Here is a 23,629-nt window from a genome sequence, read left to right on the forward strand (position 1 = left end):
GTTTAAGAGGAGTGGAGGGTGAAGAGAGTCTGGTTTAAGAGGAGTGAAGGGTGAAGAGAGTCTGGTTTAAGGGGAGTTGAGGGTGAAGAGAGTCTGGTTTAAGAGGAGTGGAGGGTGAAGAGAGTCTGGTTTAAGGGGAGTGGAAGGTGAAGAGAGTCTGGTTTAACGGGAGTAGAGGGTAAAGAGAGTCTGGTTTAAGGGGAGTGGAGGGTGAAGAGAGTCTGGTTTAAGGGGAGTGGAAGGTGAAGAGACTCTGGTTTAAGGGTAGTGGAGTGTGAAGAGAATCTGGTTTAAGGGGAGTGGAAGGTGAAGAGAGTCTGGTTTAAGGGGAGTGGAGGGTGATGAGAGTCTGGTTTAAGGGGAGTGGAGTGTGAAGTGAGTCTGGTTCAAGGGAAGTGGAGGGTGAAGAGAGTCTGGTTTAAGGGGAGTGGAGGGTGAAGAGAGTCTTGTTTAAGAGGAGTGGAGGGTGCAGAGATTCTGGTTTATGAGGACTGGAAGGTGAAGAGAGTCTGGGTTAAGAGGAGTGGAGGGTGAAGAGAGTCTGGTTTAAGAGGTGTGGAGGGTGAAGAGAGTCTGGTTTAAGGGGAGTGGAGGGTGAAGTGAGTCTGGTTTAAGAGGAGTGGAGGGTGAAGTGAGTCTGATTTAACGGGAGTGGAGGGTGAAGAGTGTCTGGTTTAAGGGGAGTGGATGGTGAAGAGAGTCTGGTTTAAGGGGAGTGGAGGGTGAAGAGAGTCTGGTTTAAAAGGACTGGAAGGTGAAGAGAGTCTTGTTTAAGAGGAGTGGAGGGTGAAGAGAGTCTGGTTTAAGGGGAGTGGAGGGTGAAGCGAGTCTGGTTTAAGGGGAGTGGAGGGTGAAGAGAGTCTGGTTTAAGGGGAGTGGACGGTGAAGAGCGTCTGTTTTAAGGGGAGTGGAGGGTGAAGAGAGTCTGGTTTAAGAGGACTGGAAGGTGAAGAGAGTCTGGTTTAAGAGGAGTGGAGGGTGAAGAGAGTCTGGTTTAAGTGGAGTGGAGGGTGTAGCGAGTCTGGTTTAAGGGGTGTGGAGGGTGAAGAGAGTCTGGTTTAAGGGGAGTGGAGGGTGAAGAGAGTCTGGTTTAAGAGGAGTGGAGGGTGAAGAGACTCTAGTTTAAGGCGAGTGGAAGCTGAAGAGAGTCTGGTTTAAGGGGAGTGGAGGGTGAAGGGAGCCTGGTTTAAGAGGAGTGGAGGTTGAAGAGAGTCTGGTTTAAGGGGAGTGGAGGGTGAAGTGAGTCTGGTTTAAGGGAAGTGGCGGGTGAAGGGAGCCTGGTTTAAGAGGACTGGAAGGTGAAGAGAGTCTTGTTTAAGAGGAGTGGAGGGTGAAGAGAATCTGGTTTAAGGGGAGTGGAGTGTGAAGAGAGTCTTGTTTAAGGGGAGTGGAGGGTGAAGAGAGTCTGGTTTTAGGGGAGTGGAGGGTGAAGAGAGCCTGGTTTAAGGGGAGTGGAGGGTGAAGAGAGTCTGGTTTAAGGGGAGTGGAAGGTGAAGAGAGTCCGATTTCACGGGAGTGGAGGGTGAAGAGAGTCTGGTTTAAGGGGAGTGGAGGGTGAAGAGAGTCTGGTTTAAGGGGAGTGGAAGGTGAAGAGACTCTGGTTTAAGGGTAGTGGAGGGTGAAGAGAATCTGGTTTAAGGGGAGTGGAAGGTGAAGAGAGTCTGGTTTAAGGGGAGTGTCGGGTGATGAGAGTCTGGTTTAAGGGGAGTGGAGTGTGAAGTGAGTCTGGTTCAAGGGAAGTGGAGGGTGAAGAGAGTCTGGTTTAAGGGGAGTGGAGGGTGAAGAGAGTCTTGTTTAAGAGGAGTGGAGGGTGCAGAGATTCTGGTTTATGAGGACTGGAATGTGAAGAGAGTCTGGGTTAACAGGAGTGGAGGGTGAAGGGAGTCTGGTTTAAGAGGGGTGGAGGGTGAAGAGAGTCTGGTTTAAGGGGAGTGGAGGGGGAAGTGAGACTGGTTTAAGAGGAGTGGAGGGTGAAGTGAGTCTGATTTAACGGGAGTGGAGGGTGAAGTGTGTCTGGTTTAAGGGGAGTGGAGGGTGAAGAGAGTCTTGTTTAAGAGGAGTGGAGGGTGAAGAGAGTCTGGTTTAAGTGGAGTGGAGGGTGAAGCGAGTCTGGTTTAAGGGGAGTGGAGTGTGAAGAGAGTCTGGTTTAAGGGGAGTGGACGGTGAAGAGCGTCTGGTTTAAGGGGAGTGGAGGGTGAAGAGAGTCTGGTTTAAGAGGACTGGAAGGTGAAGAGAGTCTGGTTTAAGAGGAGTGGAGGGTGAAGAGAGTCTGGTTTAAGTGGAGTGGAGGGTATAGCAAGTCTAGTTTAAGGGGAGTGGAGTGTGAAGAGAGTCTGGTTTAAGGGGAGTGGAGGGTGAAGAGGGTCTGGTTTAAAGGGAGTGGAAGGTGAAGAGAGTCTGGTTTAAGGGGAGTGGAGGGTGAAGAGAGTCTGGTTTAAGGGGAGTGGAGGTTGAAGAGAGTCTGGTTTAAGGGGAGTGGAGGGTGAATAGAGTCTAGTTTAAGGGGAGTGGAGGGTGAAGAGAGTCTGGTTTAAGGGGTGTGGAAGGTGAAGAGAGCCTGGTTTAAGGGGAGAGGAGGGTGAAGAGAGTCTGGTTTAAGAGGAGTGGAGTGTGAAGAGAGTCTGGTTTAAGAGGAGTGGAGGGTGAAGAGAGTCTGGTTTAAGGGGAGTGGAGGGTGAAGAGGGTCTGGTTTAAGAGGAATGGAGGATGAAGAGAGTCTGGTTTAAGAGGAGTGGAGGGTGAAGAGAGTCTGGTTTAAGAGGAGTGGAGGGTGAAGAGAGTCTGGTTTTAGGGGAGTGGAGGGTGAAGAGAGTCTGGTTTAAGAGGAGTGGAGGGTGAAGAGAGTCTGGTTTAAGGGGAGTGGATGGTGAAGAGAGTCTGGTTTAAGGGGAGTGGAGGGTGAAGAGAGTCTGGTTTAAGGGGAGTGGAGGGTGAAGAGAGTCTGGTTTAAGGGGAGTGGAAGGTGAAGAGAGTCTGGTTTAACGGGAGTGGAGGGTGAAGAGAGTCTGGTTTAAGGGGAGTGGAGGGTGAAGAGAGTCTGGTTTAAGGGGAGTGAAAGGTGAAGAGACTCTGGTTTAAGGGTAGTGGAGGGTGAAGAGAATCTGGTTTAAGGGGAGTGGAAGGTGAAGAGAGTCTGGTTTAAGGGGAGTGGAGGGTGATGAGAGTCTGGTTTAAGGGGAGTGGAGTGTGAAGTGAGTCTGGTTCAAGGGAAGTGGAGGGTGAAGAGAGTCTGGTTTAAGTGGAGTGGAGGGTGAAGAGAGTCATATTTAAGAGGAGTGGAGGGTGCAGAGATCCTGATTTATGAGGATTGGAAGGTAAAGAGAGTCTGGGGTAAGAGGAGTGGAGGGTGAAGGGAGTCTGGTTTAAGAGGAGTGGAGGGTGAAGAGAGTCTGGTTTAAGGGGAGTGGAGGGTGAAGAGAGTCTGGTTTAAGGGGAGTGGAAGGTGAAGAGAGTCTGGTTTAACGGGAGTAGAGGGTGAAGAGAGTCTGGTTTAAGGGGAGTGGAGGGTGAAGAGAGTCTGGTTTAAGGGGAGTGGAAGGTGAAGAGACTCTGGTTTAAGGGTAGTGGAGTGTGAAGAGAATCTGGTTTAAGGGGAGTGGAGGTTGAAGAGAGTCTGGTTTAAGGGGAGTGGAGGGTGAAGAGAGTCTGGTTTAAGGGGAGTGGAGGGTGAAGAGAGTCTGGTTTAAGGGGTGTGGAAGGTGAAGATAGCCTGGTTTAAGGGTAGAGGAGGGTGAAGAGAGTCTGGTTTAAGAGGAGTGGAGGGTGAAGAGAGTCTGGTTTAAGAGGAGTGGAGGGTGAAGAGAGTCTGGTTTAAGGGGAGTGGAGGGTGAAGAGGGTCTGGTTTAAGAGGAATGGAGGATGAAGAGAGTCTGGTTTAAGAGGAGTGGAGGGTGAAGAGAGTCTGGTTTAAGAGGAGTGAAGGGTGAAGAGAGTCTGGTTTAAGGGGAGTTGAGGGTGAAGAGAGTCTGGTTTAAGAGGAGTGGAGGGAGAAGAGAGTCTGGTTTAAGGGGAGTGGAAGGTGAAGAGAGTCTGGTTTAACGGGAGTAGAGGGTAAAGAGAGTCTGGTTTAAGGGGAGTGGAGGGTGAAGAGAGTCTGGTTTAAGGGGAGTGGAAGGTGAAGAGACTCTGGTTTAAGGGTAGTGGAGTGTGAAGAGAATCTGGTTTAAGGGGAGTGGAAGGTGAAGAGAGTCTGGTTTAAGGGGAGTGGAGGGTGATGAGAGTCTGGTTTAAGGGGAGTGGAGTGTGAAGTGAGTCTGGTTCAAGGGAAGTGGAGGGTGAAGAGAGTCTGGTTTAAGGGGAGTGGAGGGTGAAGAGAGTCTTGTTTAAGAGGAGTGGAGGGTGCAGAGATTCTGGTTTATGAGGACTGGAAGGTGAAGAGAGTCTGGGTTAAGAGGAGTGGAGGGTGAAGAGAGTCTGGTTTAAGAGGTGTGGAGGGTGAAGAGAGTCTGGTTTAAGGGGAGTGGAGGGTGAAGTGAGTCTGGTTTAAGAGGAGTGGAGGGTGAAGTGAGTCTGATTTAACGGGAGTGGAGGGTGAAGAGTGTCTGGTTTAAGGGGAGTGGATGGTGAAGAGAGTCTGGTTTAAGGGGAGTGGAGGGTGAAGAGAGTCTGGTTTAAAAGGACTGGAATGTGAAGAGAGTCTTGTTTAAGAGGAGTGGAGGGTGAAGAGAGTCTGGTTTAAGGGGAGTGGAGGGTGAAGCGAGTCTGGTTTAAGGGGAGTGGAGGGTGAAGAGCGTCTGTTTTAAGGGGAGTGGAGGGTGAAGAGAGTCTGGTTTAAGAGGACTGGAAGGTGAAGAGAGTCTGGTTTAAGAGGAGTGGAGGGTGAAGAGAGTCTGGTTTAAGTGGAGTGGAGGGTGTAGCGAGTCTGGTTTAAGGGGTGTGGAGGGTGAAGAGAGTCTGGTTTAAGGGGAGTGGAGGGTGAAGAGAGTCTGGTTTAAGAGGAGTGGAGGGTGAAGAGACTCTAGTTTAAGGCGAGTGGAAGGTGAAGAGAGTCTGGTTTAAGGGGAGTGGAGGGTGAAGGGAGCCTGGTTTAAGAGGAGTGGAGGGTGAAGAGTGTCTGGTTTAAGGGGAGTGGAGGGTGAAGTGAGTCTGGTTTAAGGGAAGTGGCGGGTGAAGGGAGCCTGGTTTAAGAGGACTGGAAGATGAAGAGAGTCTTGTTTAAGAGGAGTGGAGGGTGAAGAGAATCTGGTTTAAGGGGAGTGGAGTGTGAAGAGAGTATTGTTTAAGGGGAGTGGAGGGTGAAGAGAGTCTGGTTTTAGGGGAGTGGAGGGTGAAGAGAGTCTGGTTTAAGGGGAGTGGAGGGTGAAGAGAGTCTGGTTTAAGGGGAGTGGAAGGTGAAGAGAGTCCGATTTCACGGGAGTGGAGGGTGAAGAGAGTCTGGTTTAAGGGGAGTGGAGGGTGAAGAGAGTCTGGTTTAAGGGGAGTGGAAGGTGAAGAGACACTGGTTTAAGGGTAGTGGAGGGTGAAGAGAATCTGGTTTAAGGGGAGTGGAAGGTGAAGAGAGTCTGGTTTAAGGGGAGTGTCGGGTGATGAGAGTCTGGTTTAAGGGGAGTGGAGTGTGAAGTGAGTCTGGTTCAAGGGAAGTGGAGGGTGAAGAGAGTCTGGTTTAAGGGGAGTGGAGGGTGAAGAGAGTCTTGTTTAAGAGGAGTGGAGGGTGCAGAGATTCTGGTTTATGAGGACTGGAAGGTGAAGAGAGTCTGGGTTAACAGGAGTGGAGGGTGAAGGGAGTCTGGTTTAAGAGGGGTGGAGGGTGAAGAGAGTCTGGTTTAAGGGGAGTGGAGGGGGAAGTGAGACTGGTTTAAGAGGAGTGGAGGGTGAAGTGAGTCTGATTTAACGGGAGTGGAGGGTGAAGTGTGTCTGGTTTAAGGGGAGTGGAGGGTGAAGAGAGTCTTGTTTAAGAGGAGTGGAGGGTGAAGAGAGTCTGGTTTAAGTGGAGTGGAGGGTGAAGCGAGTCTGGTTTAAGGGGAGTGGAGTGTGAAGAGAGTCTGGTTTAAGGGGAGTGGACGGTGAAGAGCGTCTGGTTTAAGGGGAGTGGAGTGTGAAGAGAGTCTGGTTTAAGAGGACTGGAAGGTGAAGAGAGTCTGGTTTAAGAGGAGTGGAGGGTGAAGAGAGTCTGGTTTAAGTGGAGTGGAGGGTATAGCAAGTCTAGTTTAAGGGGAGTGGAGGGTGAAGAGAGTCTGGTTTAAGGGGAGTGGAGGGTGAAGAGGGTCTGGTTTAAAGGGAGTGGAAGGTGAAGAGAGTCTGGTTTAAGGGGAGTGGAGGGTGAAGAGAGTCTGGTTTAAGGGGAGTGGAGGTTGAAGAGAGTCTGGTTTAAGGGGAGTGGAGGGTGAATAGAGTCTAGTTTAAGGGGAGTGGAGGGTGAAGAGAGTCTGGTTTAAGGGGTGTGGAAGGTGAAGAGAGCCTGGTTTAAGGGGAGAGGAGGGTGAAGAGAGTCTGGTTTAAGAGGAGTGGAGTGTGAAGAGAGTCTGGTTTAAGAGGAGTGGAGGGTGAAGAGAGTCTGGTTTAAGGGGAGTGGAGGGTGAAGAGGGTCTGGTTTAAGAGGAATGGAGGATGAAGAGAGTCTGGTTTAAGAGGAGTGGAGGGTGAAGAGAGTCTGGTTTAAGAGGAGTGGAGGGTGAAGAGAGTCTGGTTTTAGGGGAGTGGAGGGTGAAGAGAGTCTGGTTTAAGAGGAGTGGAGGGTGAAGAGAGTCTGGTTTAAGGGGAGTGGATGGTGAAGGGAGTCTGGTTTAAGGGGAGTGGAGGGTGAAGAGAGTCTGGTTTAAGGGGAGTGGAGGGTGAAGAGAGTCTGGTTTAAGGGGAGTGGAAGGTGAAGAGAGTCTGGTTTAACGGGAGTGGAGGGTGAAGAGAGTCTGGTTTAAGGGGAGTGGAGGGTGAAGAGAGTCTGGTTTAAGGGGAGTGAAAGGTGAAGAGACTCTGGTTTAAGGGTAGTGGAGGGTGAAGAGAATCTGGTTTAAGGGGAGTGGAAGGTGAAGAGAGTCTGGTTTAAGGGGAGTGGAGGGTGATGAGAGTCTGGTTTAAGGGGAGTGGAGTGTGAAGTGAGTCTGGTTCAAGGGAAGTGGAGGGTGAAGAGAGTCTGGTTTAAGTGGAGTGGAGGGTGAAGAGAGTCATATTTAAGAGGAGTGGAGGGTGCAGAGATCCTGATTTATGAGGATTGGAAGGTAAAGAGAGTCTGGGGTAAGAGGAGTGGAGGGTGAAGGGAGTCTGGTTTAAGAGGAGTGGAGGGTGAAGAGAGTCTGGTTTAAGGGGAGTGGAGTGTGAAGTGAGTCTGGTTTAAGAGGAGTGGAGGGTGAAGTGAGTCTGATTTAACGGGAGTGGAGGGTGAAGTGTGTCTGGTTTAAGGGGAGTGGATGGTGAAGAGAGTCTGGTTTAAGGGGAGTGGAGGGTGAAGAGAGTCTGGTTTAAAAGGACTGGAAGGTGAAGAGAGTCTTGTTTCAGAGGAGTGGAGGGTGAAGAGAGTCTGGTTTAAGGGGAGTGGAGGGTGAAGCGAGTCTGGTTTAAGGGGAGTAGAGGGTGAAGAGAGCCTGGTTTAAGGGGAGTGGACGGTGAAGAGCGTCTGTTTTAAGGGGAGTGGAGGGTGAAGAGAGTCTGGTTTAAGAGGACTGGAAGGTGAAGAGAGTCTCGTTTAAGAGGAGTGGAGGGTGAAGAGAGTCTGGTTTAAGTGGTGGAGGGTGTAGCGAGTCTGGTTTAAGGGGAGTGGAGGGTGAAGAGAGTCTGGTTTAAGGGGAGTGGAGGGTGAACAGAGTCTGGTTTAAAGGGAGTGGAAGGTGAAGAGAGTCTGGTTTAAGGGGAGTGGAGGGTGAAGAGAGTCTGGTTTAAGGGGAGTGGAGGTTGACGAGAGTCTGGTTTAAGGGGAGTGGAGGGTGAAAAGAGTCTGGTTTAAGGGGAGTGGAGGGTGAAGAGAGTCTGGTTTAAGGGGAGTGGAAGGTGAAGAGAGTCTGGTTTAAGGGGAGAGGAGGGTGAAGAGAGTCTGGTTTAAGAGGAGTGGAGGGTGAAGAGAGTCTGGTTTAAGAGGAGTGGAGGGTGAAGAGAGTCTGGTTTAAGGGGAGTGGAGGGTGAAGAGAGTCTGGTTTAAGAGGAATGGAGGATGAAGAGAGTCTGGTTTAAGAGGATTGGAGGGTGAAGAGAGTCTGGTTTAAGAGGAGTGGAGGGTGAAGAGAGCCTGGTTTAAGGGGAGTGGAGAGTGAAGAGAGTCTGGTTTAAGAGGACTGGAGGGTGAAGAGAGTCTGGTTTAAGGGGAGTGGACGGTGAAGAGAGTCTGGTTTAAGGGGAGAGGAGGGTGAAGAGAGTCTGGTTTAAGAGGACTGGAATGTGAAGAGAGTCTTGTTTAAGAGGAGTGGAGGGTGAAGAGAGTCTGGTTTAAGGGGAGTGGAGGGTGAAGCGAGTCTGGTTTAAGGGGAGTGGAGGGTGAAGAGAGTCTGGTTTAAGGGGAGTGGACGGTGAAGAGCGTCTGTTTTAAGGGGAGTGGAGGGTGAAGAGAGTCTGGTTTAAGAGGACTGGAAGGTGAAGAGAGTCTGGTTTAAGAGGAGTGGAGGGTGAAGAGAGTCTGGTTTAAGTGGAGTGGAGGGTGTAGCGAGTCTGGTTTAAGGGGTGTGGAGGGTGAAGAGAGTCTGGTTTAAGGGGAGTGGAGGGTGAAGAGAGTCTGGTTTAAGAGGAGTGGAGGGTGAAGAGACTCTAGTTTAAGGCGAGTGGAAGGTGAAGAGAGTCTGGTATAAGGGGAGTGGAGGGTGAAGGGAGCCTGGTTTAAGAGGAGTGGAGGGTGAAGAGAGTCTGGTTTAAGGGGAGTGGAGGGTGAAGTGAGTCTGGTTTAAGGGAAGTGGCGGGTGAAGGGAGCCTGGTTTAAGAGGACTGGAAGGTGAAGAGAGTCTTGTTTAAGAGGAGTGGAGGGTGAAGAGAATCTGGTTTAAGGGGAGTGGAGTGTGAAGAGAGTCTTGTTTAAGGGGAGTGGAGGGTGAAGAGAGTCTGGTTTTAGGGGAGTGGAGGGTGAAGAGAGTCTGGTTTAAGGGGAGTGGAGGGTGAAGAGAGTCTGGTTTAAGGGGAGTGGAAGGTGAAGAGAGTCCGATTTCACGGGAGTGGAGGGTGAAGAGAGTCTGGTTTAAGGGGAGTGGAGGGTGAAGAGAGTCTGGTTTAAGGGGAGTGGAAGGTGAAGAGACTCTGGTTTAAGGGTAGTGGAGGGTGAAGAGAATCTGGTTTAAGGGGAGTGGAAGGTGAAGAGAGTCTGGTTTAAGGGGAGTGTCGGGTGATGAGAGTCTGGTTTAAGGGGAGTGGAGTGTGAAGTGAGTCTGGTTCAAGGGAAGTGGAGGGTGAAGAGAGTCTGGTTTAAGGGGACTGGAAGGGGAAGAGAGTCTGGGTTAACAGGAGTGGAGGGTGAAGGGAGTCTGGTTTAAGAGGGGTGGAGGGTGAAGAGAGTCTGGTTTAAGGGGAGTGGAGGGGGAAGTGAGACTGGTTTAAGAGGAGTGGAGGGTGAAGTGAGTCTGATTTAACGGGAGTGGAGGGTGAAGTGTGTCTGGTTTAAGGGGAGTGGAGGGTGAAGAGAGTCTGGTTTAAGGGGAGTGGAGGGTGAAGAGAGTCTGGTTTAAAAGGACTGGAAGGTGAAGAGAGTCTTGTTTAAGAGGAGTGGAGGGTGAAGAGAGTCTGGTTTAAGTGGACTGGAGGGTGAAGCGAGTCTGGTTTAAGGGGAGTGGAGGGTGAAGAGAGTCTGGTTTAAGGGGAGTGGACGGTGAAGAGCGTCTGGTTTAAGGGGAGTGGAGAGTGAAGAGAGTCTGGTTTAAGAGGACTGGAAGGTGAAGAGAGTCTGGTTTAAGAGGAGTGGAGGGTGAAGAGAGTCTGGTTTAAGTGGAGTGGAGGGTATAGCAAGTCTAGTTTAAGGGGAGTGGAGGGTGAAGAGAGTCTGGTTTAAGGGGAGTGGAGGGTGAAGAGGGTCTGGTTTAAAGGGAGTGGAAGGTGAAGAGAGTCTGGTTTAAGGGGAGTGGAGGGTGAAGAGAGTCTGGTTTAAGGGGAGTGGAGGTTGAAGAGAGTCTGGTTTAAGGGGAGTGGAGGGTGAATAGAGTCTAGTTTAAGGGGAGTGGAGGGTGAAGAGAGTCTGGTTTAAGGGGTGTGGAAGGTGAAGAGAGCCTGGTTTAAGGGGAGAGGAGGGTGAAGAGAGTCTGGTTTAAGAGGAGTGGAGTGTGAAGAGAGTCTGGTTTAAGAGGAGTGGAGGGTGAAGAGAGTCTGGTTTAAGGGGAGTGGAGGGTGAAGAGGGTCTGGTTTAAGAGGAATGGAGGATGAAGAGAGTCTGGTTTAAGAGGAGTGGAGGGTGAAGAGAGTCTGGTTTAAGAGGAGTGGAGGGTGAAGAGAGTCTGGTTTAAGGGGAGTGGAGGGTGAAGAGAGTCTGGTTTAAGAGGAGTGGAGGGTGAAGAGAGTCTGGTTCAAGGGAAGTGGAGGGTGAAGAGAGTCTGGTTTAAGTGGAGTGGAGGGTGAAGAGAGTCTTGTTTAAGAGGAGTGGAGGGTGCAGAGATTCTGATTTATGAGGACTGGAAGGTGAAGAGAGTCTGGGGTAAGAGGAGTGGAGGGTGAAGGGAGTCTGGTTTAAGAGGAGTGGAGGGTGAAGAGAGTCTGGTTTAAGGGGAGTGGAGTGTGAAGTGAGTCTGGTTTAAGAGGAGTGGAGGGTGAAGTGAGTCTGATTTAACGGGAGTGGAGGGTGAAGAGTGTCTGGTTTAAGGGGAGTGGATGGTGAAGAGAGTCTGGTTTAAGGGGAGTGGAGGGTGAAGAGAGTCTGGTTTAAAAGGACTGGAAGGTGAAGAGAGTCTTGTTTCAGAGGAGTGGAGGGTGAAGAGAGTCTGGTTTAAGGGGAGTGGAGGGTGAAGCGAGTCTGGTTTAAGGGGAGTAGAGGGTGAAGAGAGCCTGGTTTAAGGGGAGTGGACGGTGAAGAGCGTCTGTTTTAAGGGGAGTGGAGGGTGAAGAGAGTCTGGTTTAAGAGGACTGGAAGGTGAAGAGAGTCTGGTTTAAGAGGAGTGGAGGGTGAAGAGAGTCTGGTTTAAGTGGTGGAGGGTGTAGCGAGTCTGGTTTAAGGGGAGTGGAGGGTGAAGAGAGTCTGGTTTAAGGGGAGTGGAGGGTGAACAGAGTCTGGTTTAAAGGGAGTGGAAGGTGAAGAGATTCTGGTTTAAGGGGAGTGGAGGGTGAAGAGAGTCTGGTTTAAGGGGAGTGGAGGTTGACGAGAGTCTGGTTTAAGGGGAGTGGAGGGTGAAAAGAGTCTGGTTTAAGGGGAGTGGAGGGTGAAGAGAGTCTGGTTTAAGGGGAGTGGAAGGTGAAGAGAGTCTGGTTTAAGGGGAGAGGAGGGTGAAGAGAGTCTGGTTTAAGAGGAGTGGAGGGTGAAGAGAGTCTGGTTTAAGAGGAGTGGAGGGTGAAGAGAGTCTGGTTTAAGGGGAGTGGAGGGTGAAGAGAGTCTGGTTTAAGAGGAATGGAGGATGAAGAGAGTCTGGTTTAAGAGGATTGGAGGGTGAAGAGAGTCTGGTTTAAGAGGAGTGGAGGGTGAAGAGAGCCTGGTTTAAGGGGAGTGGAGTGTGAAGAGAGTCTGGTTTAAGAGGAGTGGAGGGTGAAGAGAGTCTGGTTTAAGGGGAGTGGACGGTGAAGAGAGTGTGGTTTAAGGGGAGAGGAGGGTGAAGAGAGTCTGGTTTAAGAGGACTGGAATGTGAAGAGAGTCTTGTTTAAGAGGAGTGGAGGGTGAAGAGAGTCTGGTTTAAGGGGAGTGGAGGGTGAAGCGAGTCTGGTTTAAGGGGAGTGGAGGGTGAAGAGAGTCTGGTTTAAGGGGAGTGGACGGTGAAGAGCGTCTGTTTTAAGGGGAGTGGAGGGTGAAGAGAGTCTGGTTTAAGAGGACTGGAAGGTGAAGAGAGTCTGGTTTAAGAGGAGTGGAGGGTGAAGAGAGTCTGGTTTAAGTGGAGTGGAGGGTGTAGCGAGTCTGGTTTAAGGGGTGTGGAGGGTGAAGAGAGTCTGGTTTAAGGGGAGTGGAGGGTGAAGAGAGTCTGGTTTAAGAGGAGTGGAGGGTGAAGAGACTCTAGTTTAAGGCGAGTGGAAGGTGAAGAGAGTCTGGTTTAAGGGGAGTGGAGGGTGAAGGGAGCCTGGTTTAAGAGGAGTGGAGGGTGAAGAGAGTCTGGTTTAAGGGGAGTGGAGGGTGAAGTGAGTCTGGTTTAAGGGAAGTGGCGGGTGAAGGGAGCCTGGTTTAAGAGGACTGGAAGGTGAAGAGAGTCTTGTTTAAGAGGAGTGGAGGGTGAAGAGAATCTGGTTTAAGGGGAGTGGAGTGTGAAGAGAGTCTTGTTTAAGGGGAGTGGAGGGTGAAGAGAGTCTGGTTTTAGGGGAGTGGAGGTTGAAGAGAGTCTGGTTTAAGGGGAGTGGAGGGTGAAGAGAGTCTGGTTTAAGGGGAGTGGAAGGTGAAGAGAGTCCGATTTCACGGGAGTGGAGGGTGAAGAGAGTCTGGTTTAAGGGGAGTGGAGGGTGAAGAGAGTCTGGTTTAAGGGGAGTGGAAGGTGAAGAGACTCTGGTTTAAGGGTAGTGGAGGGTGAAGAGAATCTGGTTTAAGGGGAGTGGAAGGTGAAGAGAGTCTGGTTTAAGGGGAGTGTCGGGTGATGAGAGTCTGGTTTAAGGGGAGTGGAGTGTGAAGTGAGTCTGGTTCAAGGGAAGTGGAGGGTGAAGAGAGTCTTGTTTAAGAGGAGTGGAAGGTGCAGAGATTCTGGTTTATGAGGACTGGAAGGTGAAGAGAGTCTGGGTTAACAGGAGTGGAGGGTGAAGGGAGTCTGGTTTAAGAGGGGTGGAGGGTGAAGAGAGTCTGGTTTAAGGGGAGTGGAGGGGGAAGTGAGACTGGTTTAAGAGGAGTGGAGGGTGAAGTGAGTCTGATATAACGGGAGTGGAGGGTGAAGTGTGTCTGGTTTAAGGGGAGTGGAGGGTGAAGAGAGTCTGGTTTAAGGGGAGTGGAGGGTGAAGAGAGTCTGGTTTAAAAGGACTGGAAGGTGAAGAGAGTCTTGTTTAAGAGGAGTGGAGGGTGAAGAGAGTCTGGTTTAAGTGGAGTGGAGGGTGAAGCGAGTCTGGTTTAAGGGGAGTGGAGGGTGAAGAGAGTCTGGTTTAAGGGGAGTGGACGGTGAAGAGCGTCTGGTTTAAGGGGAGTGGAGAGTGAAGAGAGTCTGGTTTAAGAGGACTGGAAGGTGAAGAGAGTCTGGTTTAAGAGGAGTGGAGGGTGAAGAGAGTCTGGTTTAAGTGGAGTGGAGGGTATAGCGAGTCTAGTTTAAGGGGAGTGGAGGGTGAAGAGAGTCTGGTTTAAGGGGAGTGGAGGGTGAAGAGGGTCTGGTTTAAAGGGAGTGGAAGGTGAAGAGAGTCTGGTTTAAGGGGAGTGGAGGGTGAAGAGAGTCTGGTTTAAGGGGAGTGGAGGTTGAAGAGAGTCTGGTTTAAGGGGAGTGGAGGGTGAATAGAGTCTAGTTTAAGGGGAGTGGAGGGTGAAGAGAGTCTGGTTTAAGGGGTGTGGAAGGTGAAGAGAGCCTGGTTTAAGGGGAGAGGAGGGTGAAGAGAGTCTGGTTTAAGAGGAGTGGAGTGTGAAGAGAGTCTGGTTTAAGAGGAGTGGAGGGTGAAGAGAGTCTGGTTTAAGGGGAGTGGAGGGTGAAGAGGGTCTGGTTTAAGAGGAATGGAGGATGAAGAGAGTCTGGTTTAAGAGGAGTGGAGGGTGAAGAGAGTCTGGTTTAAGAGGAGTGGAGGGTGAAGAGAGTCTGGTTTAAGGGGAGTGGAGGGTGAAGAGAGTCTGGTTTAAGAGGAGTGGAGGGTGAAGAGAGTCTGGTTTAAGGGGAGTGGATGGTGAAGAGAGTCTGGTTTAAGGGGAGTGGAGGGTGAAGAGAGTCTGGTTTAAGGGGAGTGGAGGGTGAAGAGAGTCTGGTTTAAGGGGAGTGGAAGGTGAAGAGAGTCTGGTTTAACGGGAGTGGAGGGTGAAGAGAGTCTGGTTTAAGGGGAGTGGAGGGTGAAGAGAGTCTGGTTTAAGGGGAGTGAAAGGTGAAGAGACTCTGGTTTAAGGGTAGTGGAGGGTGAAGAGAATCTGGTTTAAGGGGAGTGGAAGGTGAAGAGAGTCTGGTTTAAGGGGAGTGGAGGGTGATGAGAGTCTGGTTTAAGGGGAGTGGAGTGTGAAGTGAGTCTGGTTCAAGGGAAGTGGAGGGTGAAGAGAGTCTGGTTTAAGTGGAGTGGAGGGTGAAGAGAGTCTTGTTTAAGAGGAGTGGAGGGTGCAGAGATTCTGATTTATGAGGACTGGAAGGTGAAGAGAGTCTGGGGTAAGAGGAGTGGAGGGTGAAGGGAGTCTGGTTTAAGAGGAGTGGAGGGTGAAGAGAGTCTGGTTTAAGGGGATTGGAGTGTGAAGTGAGTCTGGTTTAAGAGGAGTGGAGGGTGAAGTGAGTCTGATTTAACGGGAGTGGAGGGTGAAGAGTGTCTTGTTTAAGGGGAGTGGATGGTGAAGAGAGTCTGGTTTAAGGGGAGTGGAGGGTGAAGAGAGTCTGGTTTAAAAGGACTGGAAGGTGAAGAGAGTCTTGTTTCAGAGGAGTGGAGGGTGAAGAGAGTCTGGTTTAAGGGTAGTGGAGGGTGAAGAGAGTCTGGTTTAAGGGGAGTGGAAGGTGAAGAGACTCTGGTTTAAGGGTAGTGGAGGGTGAAGAGAATCTGGTTTAAGGGGAGTGGAAGGTGAAGAGAGTCTGGTTTAAGGGGAGTGTCGGGTGATGAGAGTCTGGTTTAAGGGGAGTGGAGTGTGAAGTGAGTCTGGTTCAAGGGAAGTGGAGGGTGAAGAGAGTCTGGTTTAAGGGGAGTGGAGGGTGAAGAGAGTCTTGTTTAAGAGGAGTGGAGGGTGCAGAGATTCTGGTTTATGAGGACTGGAAGGTGAAGAGAGTCTGGGTTAACAGGAGTGGAGGGTGAAGGGAGTCTGGTTTAAGAGGGGTGGAGGGTGAAGAGAGTCTGGTTTAAGGGGAGTGGAGGGGGAAGTGAGACTGGTTTAAGAGGAGTGGAGGGTGAAGTGAGTCTGATTTAACGGGAGTGGAGGGTGAAGTGTGTCTGGTTTAAGGGGAGTGGAGGGTGAAGAGAGTCTGGTTTAAGGGGAGTGGAGGGTGAAGAGAGTCTGGTTTAAAAGGACTGGAAGGTGAAGAGAGTCTTGTTTAAGAGGAGTGGAGGGTGAAGAGAGTCTGGTTTAAGTGGAGTGGAGGGTGAAGAGAGTCTGGTTTAAGTGGAGTGGAGGGTATAGCGAGTCTAGTTTAAGGGGAGTGGAGGGTGAAGAGAGTCTGGTTTAAGGGGAGTGGAGGGTGAAGAGGGTCTGGTTTAAAGGGAGTGGAAGGTGAAGAGAGTCTGGTTTAAGGGGAGTGGAGGGTGAAGAAAGTCTGGTTTAAGGGGAGTGGAGGTTGAAGAGAGTCTGGTTTAAAAGGACTGGAAGGTGAAGAGAGTCTTGTTTAAGAGGACTGGAAGGTGAAGAGAGTCTGGTTTAAGAGGAGTGGAGGGTGAAGAGAGTCTGGTTTAAGTGGAGTGGAGGGTATAGCGAGTCTAGTTTAAGGGGAGTGGAGGGTGAAGAGAGTCTGGTTTAAGGGGAGTGGAGGGTGAAGAGGGTCTGGTTTAAAGGGAGTGGAAGGTGAAGAGAGTCTGGTTCAAGGGGAGTGGAGGGTGAAGAGAGTCTGGTTTAAGGGGAGTGGAGGTTGAAGAGAGTCTGGTTTAAGGGGAGTGGAGGGTGAATAGAGTCTAGTTTAAGGGGAGTGGAGGGTGAAGAGAGTCTGGTTTAAGGGGTGTGGAAGGTGAAGAGAGCCTGGTTTAAGGGGAGAGGAGGGTGAAGAGAGTCTGGTTTAAGAGGAGTGGAGTGTGAAGAGAGTCTGGTTTAAGAGGAGTGGAGGGTGAAGAGAGTCTGGTTTAAGGGGAGTGGAGGGTGAAGAGGGTCTGGTTTAAGAGGAATGGAGGATGAAGAGAGTCTGGTTTAAGAGGAGTGGAGGGTGAAGAGAGTCTGGTTTAAGAGGAGTGGAGGGTGAAGAGAGTCTGGTTTAAGGGGAGTGGAGGGTGAAGAGAGTCTGGTTTAAGAGGAGTGGAGGGTGAAGAGAGTCTGGTTTAAGGGGAGTGGATGGTGAAGAGAGTCTGGTTTAAGGGGAGTGGAGGGTGAAGAGAGTCTGGTTTAAGGGGAGTGGAGGGTGAAGAGAGTCTGGTTTAAGGGGAGTGGAAGGTGAAGAGAGTCTGGTTTAACGGGAGTGGAGGGTGAAGAGAGTCTGGTTTAAGGGGAGTGGAGGGTGAAGAGAGTCTGGTTTAAGGGGAGTGAAAGGTGAAGAGACTCTGGTTTAAGGGTAGTGGAGGGTGAAGAGAATCTGGTTTAAGGGGAGTGGAAGGTGAAGAGAGTCTGGTTTAAGGGGAGTGGAGGGTGATGAGAGTCTGGTTTAAGGGGAGTGGAGTGTGAAGTGAGTCTGGTTCAAGGGAAGTGGAGGGTGAAGAGAGTCTGGTTTAAGTGGAGTGGAGGGTGAAGAGAGTCTTGTTTAAGAGGAGTGGAGGGTGCAGAGATTCTGATTTATGAGGACTGGAAGGTGAAGAGAGTCTGGGGTAAGAGGAGTGGAGGGTGAAGGGAGTCTGGTTTAAGAGGAGTGGAGGGTGAAGAGAGTCTGGTTTAAGGGGATTGGAGTGTGAAGTGAGTCTGGTTTAAGAGGAGTGGAGGGTGAAGTGAGTCTGATTTAACGGGAGTGGAGGGTGAAGAGTGTCTTGTTTAAGGGGAGTGGATGGTGAAGAGAGTCTGGTTTAAGGGGAGTGGAGGGTGAAGAGAGTCTGGTTTAAAAGGACTGGAAGGTGAAGAGAGTCTTGTTTCAGAGGAGTGGAGGGTGAAGAGAGTCTGGTTTAAGTGTAGTGGAGGGTGAAGAGAGTCTGGTTTAAGGGGAGTGGAAGGTGAAGAGACTCTGGTTTAAGGGTAGTGGAGGGTGAAGAGAATCTGGTTTAAGGGGAGTGGAAGGTGAAGAGAGTCTGGTTTAAGGGGAGTGTCGGGTGATGAGAGTCTGGTTTAAGGGGAGTGGAGTGTGAAGTGAGTCTGGTTCAAGGGAAGTGGAGGGTGAAGAGAGTCTGGTTTAAGGGGAGTGGAGGGTGAAGAGAGTCTTGTTTAAGAGGAGTGGAGGGTGCAGAGATTCTGGTTTATGAGGACTGGAAGGTGAAGAGAGTCTGGGTTAACAGGAGTGGAGGGTGAAGGGAGTCTGGTTTAAGAGGGGTGGAGGGTGAAGAGAGTCTGGTTTAAGGGGAGTGGAGGGGGAAGTGAGACTGGTTTAAGAGGAGTGGAGGGTGAAGTGAGTCTGATTTAACGGGAGTGGAGGGTGAAGTGTGTCTGGTTTAAGGGGAGTGGAGGGTGAAGAGAGTCTGGTTTAAGGGGAGTGGAGGGTGAAGAGAGTCTGGTTTAAAAGGACTGGAAGGTGAAGAGAGTCTTGTTTAAGAGGAGTGGAGGGTGAAGAGAGTCTGGTTTAAGTGGAGTGGAGGGTGAAGCGAGTCTGGTTTAAGGGGAGTGGAGGGTGAAGAGAGTCTGGTTTAAGGGGAGTGGACGGTGAAGAGCGTCTGGTTTAAGGGGAGTGGAGAGTGAAGAGAGTCTGGTTTAAGAGGACTGGAAGGTGAAGAGAGTCTGGTTTAAGAGGAGTGGAGGGTGAAGAGAGTCTGGTTTAAGTGGAGTGGAGGGTATAGCGAGTCTAGTTTAAGGGGAGTGGAGGGTGAAGAGAGTCTGGTTTAAGGGGAGTGGAGGGTGAAGAGGGTCTGGTTTAAAGGGAGTGGAAGGTGAAGAGAGTCTGGTTTAAGGGGAGTGGAGGGTGAAGAGAGTCTGGTTTAAGGGGAGTGGAGGTTGAAGAGAGTCTGGTTTAAGGGGAGTGGAGGGTGAATAGAGTCTAGTTTAAGGGGAGTGGAGGGTGAAGAGAGTCTGGTTTAAGGGGTGTGGAAGGTGAAGAGAGCCTGGTTTAAGGGGAGAGGAGGGTGAAGAGAGTCTGGTTTAAGAGGAGTGGAGTGTGAAGAGAGTCTGGTTTAAGAGGAGTGGAGGGTGAAGAGAGTCTGGTTTAAGGGGAGTGGAGGGTGAAGAGGGTCTGGTTTAAGAGGAATGGAGGATGAAGAGAGTCTGGTTTAAGAGGAGTGGAGGGTGAAGAGAGTCTGGTTTAAGAGGAGTGGAGGGTGAAGAGAGTCTGGTTTAAGGGGAGTGGAGGGTGAAGAGAGTCTGGTTTAAGAGGAGTGGAGGGTGAAGAGAGTCTGGTTTAAGGGGAGTGGATGGTGAAGAGAGTCTGGTTTAAGGGGAGTGGAGGGTGAAGAGAGTCTGGTTTAAGGGGAGTGGAGGGTGAAGAGAGTCTGGTTTAAGGGGAGTGGAAGGTGAAGAGAGTCTGGTTTAACGGGAGTGGAGGGTGAAGAGAGTCTGGTTTAAGGGGAGTGGAGGGTGAAGAGAGTCTGGTTTAAGGGGAGTGAAAGGTGAAGAGACTCTGGTTTAAGGGTAGTGGAGGGTGAAGAGAATCTGGTTTAAGGGGAGTGGAAGGTGAAGAGAGTCTGGTTTAAGGGGTGTGGAGGGTGATGAGAGTCTGGTTTAAGGGGAGTGGAGTGTGAAGTGAGTCTGGTTCAAGGGAAGTGGAGGGTGAAGAGAGTCTGGTTTAAGTGGAGTGGAGGGTGAAGAGAGTCTTGTTTAAGAGGAGTGGAGGGTGCAGAGATTCTGATTTATGAGGACTGGAAGGTGAAGAGAGTCTGGGGTAAGAGGAGTGGAGGGTGAAGGGAGTCTGGTTTAAGAGGAGTGGAGGGTGAAGAGAGTCTGGTTTAAGGGGATTGGAGTGTGAAGTGAGTCTGGTTTAAGAGGAGTGGAGGGTGAAGTGAGTCTGATTTAACGGGAGTGGAGGGTGAAGAGTGTCTTGTTTAAGGGGAGTGGATGGTGAAGAGAGTCTGGTTTAAGGGGAGTGGAGGGTGAAGAGAGTCTGGTTTAAAAGGACTGGAAGGTGAAGAGAGTCTTGTTTCAGAGGAGTGGGGGGTGAAGAGAGTCTGGTTTAAGGGGAGTGGAGGGTGAAGCGAGTCTGGTTTAAGGGGAGTAGAGGGTGAAGAGAGCCTGGTTTAAGGGGAGTGGACGGTGAAGAGCGTCTGTTTTAAGGGGAGTGGAGGGTGAAGAGAGTCTGGTTTAAGAGGACTGGAAGGTGAAGAGAGTCTGGTTTAAGAGGAGTGGAGGGTGAAGAGAGTCTGGTTTAAGTGGTGGAGGGTGTAGCGAGTCTGGTTTAAGGGGAGTGGAGGGTGAAGAGAGTCTGGTTTAAGGGGAGTGGAGGGTGAACAGAGTCTGGTTTAAAGGGAGTGGAAGGTGAAGAGAGTCTGGTTTAAGGGGAGTGGAGGGTGAAGAGAGTCTGGTTTAAGGGGAGTGGAGGTTGACGAGAGTCTGGTTTAAGGGGAGTGGAGGGTGAAAAGAGTCTGGTTTAAGGGGAGTGGAGGGTGAAGAGAGTCTGGTTTAAGGGGAGTGGAAGGTGAAGAGAGTCTGGTTTAAGGGGAGAGGAGGGTGAAGAGAGTCTGGTTTAAGAGGAGTGGAGGGTGAAGAGAGTCTGGTTTAAGAGGAGTGGAGGGTGAAGAGAGTCTGGTTTAAGGGGAGTGGAGGGTGAAGAGAGTCTGGTTTAAGAGGAATGGAGGATGAAGAGAGTCTGGTTTAAGAGGATTGGAGGGTGAAGAGAGTCTGGTTTAAGAGGAGTGGAGGGTGAAGAGAGCCTGGTTTAAGGGGAGTGGAGTGTGAAGAGAGTCTGGTTTAAGAGGAGTGGAGGGTGAAGAGAGTCTGGTTTAAGGGGAATGGAGGGTGAAGAGAGTCTGGTTTAAGGGGAGTGGAGGGTGAAGAGAGTCTGGTTTAAGAGGACTGGAGGGTGAAGAGAGTCTGGTTTAAGGTGAGTGGAGGGTGAAGCGAGTCTGGTTTAAGGGGAGTGGAGGGTGAAGAGAGTCTGGTTTAAGAGGACTGGAAGGTGATGAGAATCTGGTTTAAGAGGAGTGGAGGGTGAAGAGAGTCTGGTTTAAGGGGAGTGGAGGGTGAAGCGAGTCTGGTTTAAGGGGAGTGGAAGGTGAAGAGAGTCTGGTTTAAGGGGAGTGGAGCGTGACGAGAGTCTGGTTTAAGGGGAGTGGAGGGTGAAGAGAGTCTGGTTTTATGGGGAGTGGAGGGTGAAGAGAGTCTGGTATAAGGGGAGTGGAGGGTGAAGAGAGTCTGGTTTAAGGGGAGTGGAGGGTGAAGCGAGTCTGGTTAAGGGGGAGTGGAGGGTGATGAGAGTCTGGTTTAAGGGGAGTGGAGGGTGAAGAGCGTCTGGTTTAAGGGGAGTGGAGGGTGAAGAGAGTCTGGTTTAAGAGGACTGGAAGGTGAAGAGAGTCTGGTTTAAGAGGAGTGGAGGGTGAAGAGAGTCTGGATTAAGGGAGTGGAGGGTGAAGCGAGTCTGGTTTAAGGGGAGTGGAAGGTAAAGAGAGTCTGGTTTAAGGGGAGTGGAGGGTGAAGAGAGTCTGCTTTTATGGGGAGTGGAGGGTGAAGAGAGTCTGGTTTAAGGGGAGTGGAGTGTGAAGAGAGTCTGGTTTAAGGGGAGTGGAGGGTGAAGTGAGTCTGGCTTAAGGGGAGTGGAGGGTGAAGAGAGTCTGGATTAAGGGGAGTGGAGGGTGAAGAGAGTCTGGTTTAAGAGGAGTGGAGGGTGAAGAGAGTCTGGTTTAAGGGGAGTGGAAGGTGAAGAGAGTCTGGTTTAACGGGAGTGGAGGGTGAAGAGAGTCTGCTTTAAGTGGAGTGGAGGGTGTAGAGAGTCTGGTTTAAGGGGAGTGGAAGGTGAAGAGAGTCTGGTTTAAGGGTAGTGGAGGGTGAAGAGAATCTGGTTTAAGGGGAATGGAAGGTGAAGAGAGTCTGGTTGAAGGGGAGTGGAGGGTGAAGAGAGTCTGGTTTAAGGGGAGTGGAGGGTGAAGTGAGTCTGGTTTAAGGGAAGTGGAGGGTGAAGAGAGTCTAGTTTAAGGGGAGTGGAGGGTGAAGAGAGTCTGGTTTAAGAGGAGTGGAGGGTGCAGAGATTCTGGTTTAAGAGGACAGGAAGGTGAAGAGAGTCTGGTTTAAGAGGAGTGGAGGGTGAAGAGAGCCTGGTTTAAGGGGAGTGGAGGTTGATGAGAGTCTGGTTTAAGGGGAGTGGAATGTGAAGAGAGTCTGGTTTAAGAGGAGTGGAGGGTGAAGAGGCTCTGGTTTAAGGGGAGTGGAAGGTGAAGTGAGTCTGGTTTAAGAGGAGTGGAGGGTGAAGAGAGTCTGATTTAACAGGAGTGGAGGGTGAAGAGTGTCTGGTTTAAGGGGAGTGGATGGTGAAGAGAGTCTGGTTTAAGGGGAGAGGAGGGTGAAGAGAGTCTGGTTTAAGAGGACTGGAAGGTGAAGAGAGTCTTGTTTAAGAGGAGTGGAGGGTGAAGAGAGTCTGGTTTAAGGGGAGTGAAGGGTGAAGCGAGTCTGGTTTAAGGGGAGTGGAGCGTGAAGAGAGTCTGGTTTAAGGGGAGTGGAGGGTAAAGAGAGTCTGGTTTAAGAGGCCTGGAAGGTGAAGAGAGTCTGGTTTAAGAGGAGTGGAGGGTGAAGAGAGTCTGGTTTAAGGGGAGTGGAGGGTGAAGAGAGTCTGGTTTAAGAGGACTGGAAGGTGAAGAGAGTCTGGTTTAAGAGGAGTGGAGGGTGAAGAGAGTCTGGTTTAAGGGGAGTGGAGGGTGAAGCGAATCTTGTTTAGGGGAGTGGAGGGTTGAAGAGAGTCTGATTTAAGGGGAGTGGAGGGTGAAGAGAGTCTGGTTTAAAGGGAGTGGAAGGTGAAGAGAGTCTGGTTTAAGGGGAGTGGAGGGTGAAGAGTGTCTGGTTTAAGGGGAGTGGAGGTTGAAGAGAGTCTGTTTTAAGGGGAGTGGAGGGTGAAGAGAGTCTGGTTTAAGGGGAGTGGAGGGTGAAGAGAGTCTGGTTTAAGAGGAGTGGAAGGTGAAGAGAGTCTGGTTTAAGGGGAGAGGAGGGTGAAGAGAGTCTGGTTTAAGAGGAGTGAAGGGTGAAGAGAGTCTGTTTTATGAGGAGTGGAGGGTGAAGAGAGTCTGGTTTAAGGGGAGTGGAGGGTGAAGAGTCTGGTTTAAGAGGAATGGAGGATGAAGAGAGTCTGGTTTAAGAGGAGTGGAAGGTGAAGAGAGTCTGGTTTAAGAGGAGTGGAGGGTGAGGAGAGTCTGGTTTAAGGGGAGAGGACGGTGAAGAGCGTCTGGTTTAAGAGGAGTGGAGGGTGAAGAGGCTCTGGTTTAAGGGGAGTGGAAGGTGAAGAGAGTCTGGTTTAAGGGGAGTGGAGGGTGAAGGGAGTCTGGTTTAAGAGGAGTGGAGGGTGAAGAGAGTCTGGTTTAAGGGGAGTGGAGGGTGAAGTGAGTCTGGTTTAAGAGGAGTGGAGGGTGAAGAGAGTCTGATTTAACGGGAGTGGAGGGTGAAGAGTGTCTGGTTTAAGGGGAGTGGAGGGTGAAGAGAGTCTGGTTTAAGGGGAGTGGAGGGTGAAGAGAGTCTGGTTTAAGAGGACTGGAAGGTGAAGAGAGTCTGGTTTAAGAGGAGTGGATGGTGAAGAGAGTCTGGATTAAGGGGAGTGGAGGGAGAAGCGAGTCTGGTTTAAGGGGAGTGGAAGGTAAAGAGAGTCTGGTTTAAGGGGAGTGGAGGGTGACGAGAGTCTGGTTTAAGGGGAGTGGAGGGTGAAGTGAGTCTGGTTTTATGGGGAGTGGAGGGTGAAGAGAGTTTGGTTTAAGGGGAGTGGAGTGTGAAGAGAGTCTGGTTTAAGGGGAGTGGAGGGTGAAGAGAGTCTGGTTTAAGGGGAGTGGAGGGTGAAGAGAGTCTGGTTTAAGGGGAGTGGAGGGTGAAGAGAGTCTGTTTTAAGGGGAGTGGAGGGTGAAGAGAGTCTGGTTTAAGGGGAGTGGAAGGTGAAGAGAGTCTGGTTTAACGGGAGTGGAGGGTGAAGAGAGTCTGGTTTAAGGGGAGTGGAGGGTGAAGAGAGTGTGGTTTAAGGGGAGTGGAAGGTGAAGAGAGTCTGGTTTAAGGGGAGTGGAGGGTGAAGAGAATCTGGTTTCAGGGGAATGGAAGGTGAAGAGAGTCTGGTTTAAGGGGAGTGGAGGGTGAAGAGAGTCTGGTTTAAGGGGAGTGGAGGGTGAAGTGAGTCTGGTTTAAGGGAAGTGGAGGGTGAAGAGAGTCTGGTTTAAGGGGAGTGGAGGGTGAAGAGAGTCAGGTTTAAGAGGAGTGGAGGGTGAAGAGAGTCTGGTTTAAATGGAGTGGAGGGTGAAGAGAGTCTGGTTTAAGGGGAGTGGAAGGTGAAGAGAGTCTGGCTTAAGAGGAGTGGAGGGTGAAGAGGCTCTGGTTTAAGGGGAGTGGAAGGTGAAGAGAGTCTGGTTTAAGGGGAGTGGAGGGTGAAGGGAGTCTGGTTTAAGAGGAGTGGAGGGTGAAGAGAGTCTGGTTTAAGGGGAGTGGAGGGTGAAGTGAGTCTGGTTTAAGAGGAGTGGAGGGTGAAGCGAATCTGATTTCACGGGAGTGGAGGGTGAAGAGTGTCTGGTTTAAGGGGAGTGGAGGGTGAAGAGAGTCTGGTTTAAGGGGAGTGGAGGGTGAAGAGAGTCTGGTTTAAGAGGACTGGAAGGTGAAGAGAGTCTTGTTTAAGAGGAGTGGAGGGTGAAGAGATTCTGGTTTAAGGGGAGTGAAGGG

Source organism: Somniosus microcephalus, chromosome 11 (genome assembly GCF_052327205.1).
Source record: "Somniosus microcephalus isolate GS21.2 chromosome 11, FLI_Smic_1.0, whole genome shotgun sequence".
NCBI lineage: Eukaryota > Metazoa > Chordata > Chondrichthyes > Squaliformes > Somniosidae > Somniosus > Somniosus microcephalus.